Source organism: Solanum lycopersicum, chromosome 11 (genome assembly GCF_036512215.1).
Source record: "Solanum lycopersicum chromosome 11, SLM_r2.1".
NCBI lineage: Eukaryota > Viridiplantae > Streptophyta > Magnoliopsida > Solanales > Solanaceae > Solanum > Solanum lycopersicum.
The window spans coordinates 48,702,357-48,713,265 of NC_090810.1; positions in this window are offsets into that span (position 1 = coordinate 48,702,357).

The following is a 10,909-nucleotide window of genomic DNA, read 5'->3' on the forward strand; positions in this document are numbered from 1 at the left end:
TCTCCATCTACTGATAGGTGCAGGGACATCCACCTCTTGGTGGTCTCTCTCAATGCTGGCTCGCGCAAGAACTGTCCATCCTTTACTATCTGCCAGCGGTAGTCAAACTCGGCAGTGATGGGGGTCCGAGTAGCATCTGCACTCTCGCCTTATAGAAACCGGCAGATGGCTGGCAGGGAAATGTCAACCTGCACGCCCCAAACTCGAACCTGCTCTAGTGGGGCCTGTTTAGCGGGAGCAACCCGCCTATCGATCTGTGATCGGAGAGTCGCTACGTAGGATGCATAGAACTCTCGGACCATTTCCTCGCTGTATCGTCCCAACGGACATGCTGTCCACTCTAAGCGATGCCTGGTGAAGAGGTTGTGGATCAGCCAGGAACTTGGCGTCGGAGTAAACTTGAAACTGGCCATCGACACACCACCGGTTTGGCTAGTCAGAGGCTGGGGTGGGGACCTGAGCTGGTGCACCGGATGTAGAGTCTGAACTGTCAGCCTCATCAGACGAGGCCGACGCTGCAGCAGTGGCGGGTGCGGGAACCTCAGCAGAGCCAGAAGCTTCCTCGGACCATGATACTCCTAAGGAGCCAGACGCTCCTTCCTCATTTGTGGCTGACCCAGAGGGTGTGCCGGTCAGTGTGCGCTCCTCATCAGATTGGGAGGCAGTGACTACGCCGGATGCCACCGTCTTGGGTGTGGCTATGGGAGCACGTGCAGCACGGGAAGGTGTGGAAGTGCTTGGGGGCACATACTCAGGGTCCCGCTCATCATCAGAGCCGATGATCAAGCGTGCAGATGGGGCAACAGACTTTGATCGCCCGTGTACGTAGGTTCGGTCTTGCTTGGGTGCCATAGTAGATAGTACCTGCAAAGGATCAGTATTAGTACAAGTAGTGGCAAACAAGACAAGCGAAACCATACGAAATAAAATAATGAAAATAATATTTAGTTGCTGTAGAAATAGTGACACACGATGGGCCTGGTGACGGCTCATTGCGACTATGACGGACCGTCGTGAGGTCCGTCGTGTTGTACTTGGACTCTATATAAATAGAGAACCCTATAGGAGAGTCTCTGACTAGCATGACGATTTGTACAGGATGGACCGTCATAGTTACGATGGTCCGTTGTAGATGTCCGTCGTAGGACACTTGGGAAAAAATATAGAGATCATTAGGAGAGGGGTTACTGACCGTTATGACGGTCATGCAGGACGGACCGTCGTGGGTACGACGGTCCGTCACATGTGTCCGTTGAAGGATACTTGGAAAAAAAATGAGAGACCCTGAGAAACAGGTTCTCTGACAACCAGAACGCTTGTGCAGGACGGACCGTTGTGGAGACAACGGTCCATTATATGTGTCCGTCGGGGAACACTTGGGAAAAAATGAGAGGCCCTTAGAAACAGGGTCTCTGTCTAGCATGACGGTTGTGCAGGATGGGCCGTCGCGAGGACGACGATCCGTCACATGTGTCCGGTAGGACAGGGGTGCTAGGGCTTGTGCAACGGACCCTACGACGATCCTTCGTGGCTATGACGGTCCGTCATCAGGGTCTCGTTCTGAATGACAGTGACAGAACTAAAGGTACCCTAAGCAACCCCGATGAACCCACATCAACCTTGTAGTGTTTTGGACCTACATGTGTCTAACCCAACTACCTAGGAAATTAGCAATGCAAAAGCACCTATGTCTAGGGTGGTAAACATGGTAATTTTGAACATTTGTAACATAGGTCAGGCAGAATCGTATAAAGTAAACAAAATACTATGAGGAACTAAGCTAAATACTAACTAGTAATAAAAATGCAAGATAAATGAGTATAAATTAGAGACACATACCGTAGAAATGGAGAAAAACAAATGCAAAAGTACTCGGTGGCAAGGTAGACACCCACAACATCGGTTTTCACTAGTAGATGAACACTTTAGGGCTTGGGAGAATTGTGAGGGGGCAATGATCGGAGGGAGGGAATGTGGAAGTTGAAAAGAGAGAGTAATGGGAGAAATAATGAAGTAATGGGGTGAAATATGAAGGGGTGGGGAGTTTAAACGGTCTGATTTTGGAAAAGGGTCCAGCCAGGTCGGGTCGGGTGTACCTCATTAATCATGCGACGGTTCCCCAACGACGGTCGGTGACAGTTGTGACGACCCGTCGTTAGTTCCATCGTATGTGCCCTAATTTCATAATGACAGAAAAACGTACCTGGTACGACGGATGCATACGACGATCCGTCGCAGGCGCAACGGTCTGTCGATGTATCCTTCAGTGACTGCTGTAGAGTAATTTACTGCAGAATTTCCTGGTGATGTGCCTGCAAATTTAAAACCCATTAGTAGAAAAATTCTACCATTACTAAAAAGACGATAAGTATGGGGTTGCCTCCAAACAAGCGCCTGATTTAATGTCGCGGCACGACTGGGGACACTTGATTACTCAGACTCCATCAAGATGGTATGCCTCTATCGCTTCATTCCCCGATGCTTTATGCCCAAAATAGAGTTTTATTCTATCTCTATTCCTCTTAAACCGCAATCCCTCCTTGGCTTTTAACTCAACTGCCCCATGAGGGAATACTTGGGTAATCAAGTAAGGGCCAGTCCATTTGGACTTGAGCTTTCCTGGAAGGCAAGGCACACCAGAACTGTCTACAAGCACCAAATACCCAACCATAAACTCTTGTTTTGCATTTTTCTGTTCAGTCTCCTTCTTCATCTTTTCTTTGTGGGATATGGTAGATACCGATTGGAGCTCACCACTCTGCCTCATGGTCCTACAAATGTTAAAGGTCGCTTCTTCATTATTCAACTGAAATGTCATCTGTCCCTTCTCCATATCAACTAAGGCTCTACCTGTAGCAAGGAATGGCCTCCCAAGAATAATAGGCACTTAAAAATCGACCTCACAATCAAGAATAACAAAATCAGCTGGAAAGATGAATGACTCCACTTTTACTAGCACATCATGGAGTATCCTTATGGGCCTTTTCACTGTCCGATCGGCCATCAGTAGCCGTATCGCAGTGGGTTTTGGATCCCCCAAACCCAACTTCTTGTAAATTGAGAGGGGCATGAGATTTATGCATGCCCCTAGATCACATAATGCTTTCGCAAAATGTAATGACCCAACTGTACAAGGGATAGTGAACGCACACGGATCTTCTTTCTTTTGTACTAGGGATCTTGTAGCAATAGCACTACAATGCTGCAATCTATCATCATCCTCAAAAGTGACCGATCTCTTCTTGGTGACCAGATCTTTCATGAATTTGGCATAACCGGGCATTTTTTCTAGAGCTTCTACCAAAGGGACATTGATAGAGAGCTGCTTCAACATTGTTACGAAGCGCCGGTATTTACCATCCTCGGTCTTTTTCACTAATCTCTGAGGGAAGGGTAGTGGTGGCCTAGGCATGGGAATTACCTTGATAGGTACTTCTGTATCTTTTCCATTACTTCCCTCTGCTTCACCACTACCCTTTACCACATTATCATTATCCTTTCTCACATTTTCCTCAATAGATGGCATATGTGTGTCAATGTTTTTCCTACCACCCCGAGTAGTGATTGCCATGCAGTGCGCATCATTCTTTGGATTTTGGACAGTGTTGCTAGGAAGAGTGCCTGGTTGCCGTGTGTTCATTGTCGCAGATAATTGGGCCACTTGCAATTCAATCTGTTTAATCGAAATTGCATGTGTATCAACTTTTTGCCCAATACTAGCTAAATCACACCTCAAATCTTTAATGTGTTCATCACTAGTGTCGAACCTCCTCATCATTTTGTGCAACATATCCTAAACTCGCGCCATACTATCTCCACCATCCCTAGTAGTAACTTCACGATTTTGAGAAGGGACATAGGGCCCATTCCTGTTGTTTCTATTAGCATAGTTACTCTTGTTAAAGTTGTTGTCGCCGTTGTAGTTTCCATCACGGACATAATGACCCTCACGGTTGTAGTTACCATAGTTCCGACCTGGGTTCCCTTGACCTTGGCGCCAGTTATCCTGATTTGAGCCTTGGGCGCTTGGTGATACGCTCAAACTTACTTCTCAAATGAGAATTAAAGCGGTCGCATCAAGTAAATAACCCAACTAGTGAGGTTGGGATCGTTCCCACGAGGAAAATAGTCTAGACTTAACTCCAACTTGTTATTACTATTGTTCGGTTGATGACTTTCTTAAAAAGTAAAAGCATAAAAGGGGGTTTTGTACTTCCTACTAAAATAAAAATAACTAACGAACTTGACAGAGACGCTTAACAGCTTTTAATGTTGAGTTTTAATCAAGTAATCAAAGTAACTAGGGTTTACGTGTTCCCCACAGGTTCATAACTTGATAATTCTAGCTATAACAATTCTTTCCTAGTATCTTGCATGCAAAGTGATAAGTTATGTATTTCTAAATCCTTGGTCCGGCATCTAGAAAATCTCACTCCGCACCTTGGTCCAGCTACGTGTGTTGCTTTCCTAACCCTTATCCTTACCTCATATAAGCATCATATTCGATATTTGACTCAGTTATTACCTCGTACCAATCAATACTAGCCTATTAGATAGTATACACTAAATCTATGTTAATAATTCTTTTCCTATTATCTACCTCCTTGGTCCGGCAAGTAGCATTAAGGCGAGTTCTAACGTTGATCATCCGTTAAAAAGATTTCTAAGCGAAAGAATTATTAATACATGCAAGACACTATTCTAGAATTGTTATTTTAGCTAGGGTTTATCTCATTATTTGCCTATGGTTCCCACAACCCTAGTTATAGAGTTTAGTTCCTCATATCCATAAACACAATATTCAAATATATTAAATAAAAAGTCATGTACTTACTTTGATGAGAAAGAATAAAGTCTGAAAATTTGCTTGATTAATCAACAAGAGTTACTTGTAAGGATCTCCAACAATAAAAAGCTTAGAAAAACAAAGTCTAATAATATGATGTTTAATCTCCAAGAGTCTAACCTCAAAAACGAGGTTTTTCAAACTATTTATAAAAAAATAAAAACCTAATTAAACAAGGATTCTAATTACTGGAAATCTGCCAAAACGCGGCTGGGTCGACGGACCACGCGACGGAACGTCGTGGTCATGACGGACCGTCATGGGCTCCGTCGCCCCATACTTGGGTGCAATTCTTCTGCTGCTTTCTTCATTCCCCTCGACGGCAAGTGTGACGAACCGTCACAGGCACGACGGTCCATCGAGGGTCTTCGTTACAAAATACTTCAACTTTTGGAATTTGGGTACTGGGATCACTTCTCTGATCTTCGCGACGAACCTGCAGGACGGACCGTCATATCCATGACGGACCGTCACAAGCTTCGTAATCCCACACTTGGTCAGACTTCCCCATCTTCCTTCAGCAGCTTCTCTACGCTGCCACCTATGGACCGTCACAAGCACGACGGACTGTCATACGCTCCGTAGGTGGTCTCTTCTGCATTTTTCGCTCAAAATCTCCACATTCAGCTTTATACAGATTTCCTACAAAACAAAGAAAAACTTATATCAAAATTAGCACAAAAAGGGCTTTCGGACACACTAAACTTAAGGAAAAAGTATTAATTATACCGTGAAACCACGGTATATCAACACCCTCAACTTAAATTCGTTGTTTGTCCTCAAGCGACGCACTATGACTCACTACACAATCTTTGTACAATAGTATCCATGTTTTATCCTTTGCAATCATTTGGCTATCAATCCCGACTAATCCCATCAAATCTATGCATGATATCACTATTAGGCTTGACTTTTGTGGGATTCGAACATGACACAGACTCACCATGCACTAACGCCTATCCTCTTCAATTGCTCACCGAGGTGCTAACAATTCCGGTATTGCAACTAGTGTCCTCGCTTTAGAACAAAATCCTCATTTTTCACACAATGATTTCAGTTTGAGTATAAGGATTACATTTCAACACTCGCTCTCAGAACAAAGTCACACTCATTCATACCTATTGCCATAAGCTTGCCCTTATTTTCACTGCCTTAAGTTCGCTATACAACCCTTAGGGTCACGATAGGACTTTTTTAGCTTGTAACGTAGGCTCAGAGTCAGGTAGGGTATATTTAGGTATACTTTAGTGACTTTTTGCCCTCCTTGACATGTCGGCTAAACCTTCCGCTCTATATCAATTTATCTCGCCCAGTTTCTCCTATTCTTTCACCTTGCTGTTTCCCTTCTTTCTTCATTTGTGTAAGTGACTCGTTTCTTTTCTTGTTTATAATTCTTGAATATTTCCCTCTCTTTTTTTCAACGAGTTCTTGAGTCACTTTACTTTTGTTCTTTCTCTCTCTTTGTTCTTTCAACCCCACTTTCCAGAGCATTCCTCAAAACAGCCACCCTCAACTCATGGCTTTGCCATGAGTCAAGGTACACAATACCCAAAATCGGGTCAGGGCCATAACGAAGGTAGTTTATACATTAGCCACCCTCAACTTATGCTTTTGGCATAAGCTGAGGTGGACATGTCCAAGGAGGGACCAGGGCCAACATATTGTTCCCAGAAAAGATCAGTTGGGGTGAAAAAGAAAGGTCTAATTTTAAGCTCAAATTCTTTGGATCAACAAAGGATAACTTTCATTTGGTTTCTTTTATTTAGGCTAGAAATGGGCTATATTGAATAAGGGCCTATGATCCTTTCCTAATTGTATGTTACAGCTTACTTTTAGCAGGACTAACCAGGCAAGTTCTAGCTCAGTATCAGTAGTGGAATATTCAACTTTCCTCACATTCACTTGACATCTCATCGCTATACCAGATTATCAGACACCTAGTTCGACTTGAAGGTTTAGGGTGGTGCAATGGTGTAACTCTATTTCGTGTTTAGATCCACACAATTATCAGTTACTACACCTTTTCATGCAACCTTTTCCAGTTTTATCGGGATATCATTTCAGCCATCATGCTTCAGAGTTAAACTATGTACAAAAGATATAACGTGTCGGTTCAACAGAAAAAGTAATCAGTCTTTTGGGGAAAAAGAACACAGGCAAGAAAACCCCAAAAGAGGATAGTGAGTTGGGCTACTCAGACTTCACCCTAACACTCACTTTCCATTTACCCCACCCCCAACAAAAAAACATGCAATTGTCCCCAATGCATAAAAAAAATCTAAAGATTAGAGGGGTAGGTGAAGCAAACCTGTGGCGCATAGAGCCGTCGATCAACAAGCTGGTGGGTCTGGTTTCCCAGAACCCACATCCTCTGCAATCTAGACACCCTCAGTGATGTCCTCAGCAACAACTGCACCCTCAGTAGTGCCTCCTGCTGTCTCTACAATGCGGGAGCTAGACGCCCCAGCCGCTATCTGTGATGCTCTGATCTGGTGTGCCTCCGCCTCAGCAAGTGAGGCTCTCCTCGCGGCCTCCATCTCTCGGCGCTCCTTCTTTCTTGATCGCGCCTCATCCTCTGATCGACCCCTCCGCCTCTTGGCACTCTCTCTCGGGGAAGATGGGGGAACGTCTGGAGTAGAAAACAGAGCCGCCAATACAGTATCCTCAGCAGGCTCGACAGACTCTGACACTCTTGTCGCTAAGATCGTGTCGATGTCTGCACGAAGACTGGCGACTGCAGCCTGGAGAGTCGACACATCTACCGGAGGGGCTGGTCGAGCTAATACTCTCAATTCAAAGGCATCGAGGCGCTGGTTAACCTCAGCAATCTTCCGCTGCGTCTGCCTCTCCATATGCGCCTCAGACTCAACAATAGACTTCTGCATCCACGGCTGGATATGATGCAGAAGAGTGGCCATTTGTGCCTCCAGTTTTTGGACTCGGGCAAGCGGGGCCGGTGTCGGTAGAGGGGCTGTGCTGCTACCCGGGATAGACTCGACCGGGGTAGTGTCCGTGGATGCTTGTGTAGCTGTGCGAGCCTGGGCCACCGTATCCGCAAGGTCATCAGATAGTGGTGGCAGCTCTGGACGGGGCCCTCAACGTGGGGCCAACTCATTTGCCTTGTCTCTGATGAGGCCGACGTCAACGGTACCCAGCGGGGTCCTCAACTGATCTATGTGCCATATGGGCACACCTGCAGACCTGCAAAGGGCAAAGATCATGCACGGAAAGGGGTAGGTGGTGGTGACCTTAAATGCCCTCTCGTGCATGACTGCCTGGAGAAGCCATGCATAGTCCACCTCGAAGCCGGCTATCATCGCCGCCATCAGCACTGCTCGATCCCAGGTGACTATGTTATCAGCAGCTGTGGGGGAAAGGCAGTGACGCATGAGCAGCCACAAGAACTTGGCGACGAACGTGAGGTTGGCCTTCTTAATGGCCCCCTTCGGCTCGGTGACCCAATCTGCACCCTCTCCGTCGACTGATAAGTGTAGGGCCATCCACCGCTTGGTGGTCTCCCTCAGTGCTGGCTCTCGCAGGAACTGTCCATCCTTCACTACCTACCAGTGGTAGTCAAACTCGGCAGTGATGAGGGTCCGAGTAGCATCTTCACTCTCGCCGTATAGGAACCGGCGGATGGCGGGCAGGGAAATGTCAACCTGCACGCCCCGGACTAGAACCTGCTCCAATGGGGTCTGTTTCGCGGGAGCAGCCCGCCTGTCGATCTGTGATCGGAGAGTCGCTACGTAGAACGCGTAGAACTCTCGGACCATCTCCTCACTGTATCGTCCCAAGGGACGGGCTGTCCACTCTAGGCGATGCCTGGTGAATATGTTGTGGATCTCCGGCATCGAGGGGAGACTCCCTGTAAGTACCCGTCGCTCCAGGGTGAGTGTTCGAGTCATTACTCCTTTATCGGTCAAGAACTTCGCATCGGAGTAAACCTGAAACTGGCCTTCAACGCACCACCGGTTTGGCTGGTCAGAGGCTGGGGTGGGGACCGGGGCTGGTGCGCCGGATGTGGAATCTGAACTGTCAGCCTCATCAGACGAGGCCGACGCTGCAGCAGTGGCGGGTGCGGGAACCTCAGCAGATCCTGAAGCTTCCTCGGACCAGGATGCTCCCAAGGAGCCAGACGCTCCTTCCTCGTTTGTGGCCGACCCAGAGGGTGTGCCGGTCAGTGTGCGCTCCTCATCAGACTGGGAGGCAGTGACTACGCCGGATGCCACCGTCTTGGGTGTGGCTCTGGGGGCACGTGTAGCACGGGAAGGAGCGGAGGTGCCTGGGGGCATGTATTCAGGGTCCCGCTCATCATCAGACCTGATGATCAAGCGTGCAGACGGGGCGACAGACTTAGATCGCCCGCGTGCATAAGTGCGGTCTTGCTTGGGTGCCATAGTCGATAGTACCTGTAAAGGGGCAATGTTAGTATGAGTAGTGGCAATCAAATCAGGCAAGATCATATGACATGAAACTTTAAAAAAATGTGTTAGTAATATTGAAACTGTACCACACGATGGGACCTATGACGGCTCGTCGTGACTATGATGGACCGTCATGAGGTCCGTCGTGTTATACTTGGTATATGTATATATAAGGAACCCTGAAGGAGGGGTCGCTGAACATCATGACGGTTAAGCAGGACGGACCGTCGTGGGTATGACGGTCCGTCGTAAGGGTCCGTCGTTGGACACTTAGAAAATGATGGGAGAACCTCAGAAGAGGGTTCTCTGACTATCATGACGGTCGTGCAGGACGGACCGTCGTGGGTGTGACGGTCCGTCGTAAGTGTACGTCGTTGGACACTTGGAAAATTTTTGGAGGCCCTTATCACAGGGGTCTCTGACCATCATGACGGTCGTGCAGGACGGATCATCGTGGGTGTGACGGTCCGTCGTAAGTGTCCGTCGTTGGACACTTGGAAAATTTTTTGGAGACCCTTATCATTGGGGTCTCTGACTATCATGACGGTCGTGTAGGACGGACCGTCGTGGGTATGACGGACCGTCGTGGGTATGACGGTCCGTCGTAAGTGGCCGTTGTTGGACACTTGGAAAATTTTTGGAGACCCTTTTCAAAGGGGTCTCTGACCATCATGACGACCGTGCAGGAAGACAACTGTCCATCACAGGCGTCGTTGGGGAGGGTGCTAGGGCTTATGCGACGGACCCTACGACGGTCCATCGTGAATACGACGGACCATCATCGGGGTCTCGTTCTGAATATCAGAGACAGAACTATAGGTACCCTAAGCAACCCCAATGAACACATATGGTCGTGTAGTGTTGTGGACCTCTATGTGTCTATCCCAACTACCTAGGAAACTATTAATGTGAAATCACCTATGTCTGGGGTAATTATCATGGCAAATTCAAACATTTAGAGCCTAGGTCTAGACATAATCATATCAAGGTAACAAGAGACGACTAGGAACGAAATAATAACTAATAAACAAAAATACAAGAGAAATGAGTATAAATTTAGAGACACATACCTTGGAAATGGAGAAAACACAAGTGGGGAATGATTCAGGTGGCAAGGTAGATACCAAAAACAGCAGCACCGACAAGTAACTGATAGTAATAAGGTTGGGGAGATTGTGCAAGTGGGGGAAGTGTGGAAGTGGAAAAAGAGAGGGGACATGAGAGGAAGTGGAAATAATGGGGTGGAATTTGGAGGGATGGGGAGTATAAACGGTTAAAATTTGAAAAGGGGTCCAGCCGGGTCGGGTCGGGTTAATTTCATTAATCGCGCGACGGTACCCCGACGACGGTCCGTCGCACATGCGACGCCCCGTAGTGGTGTCCGTCGTGTGTGCCCTAGTTTCAAAAATGACAGAAATACGTACCTGGTGTGACGGTGCATACGACAATCCGTTTCACATGCGACGGTCCGTCGTTGTATCCGTCAGTGGCTACTGCGGAGTAGTTTTCTGCAGAATTTCCTGGTGATGTGCCTGCAAATTTAAAACCCATTTATAGAAAAATGCTACCATTATTAAAAAGACGACAAGTATTGGGTTGCCTCCCAACAAGCGCCAGATTTAACGTCGCGGCACGACTG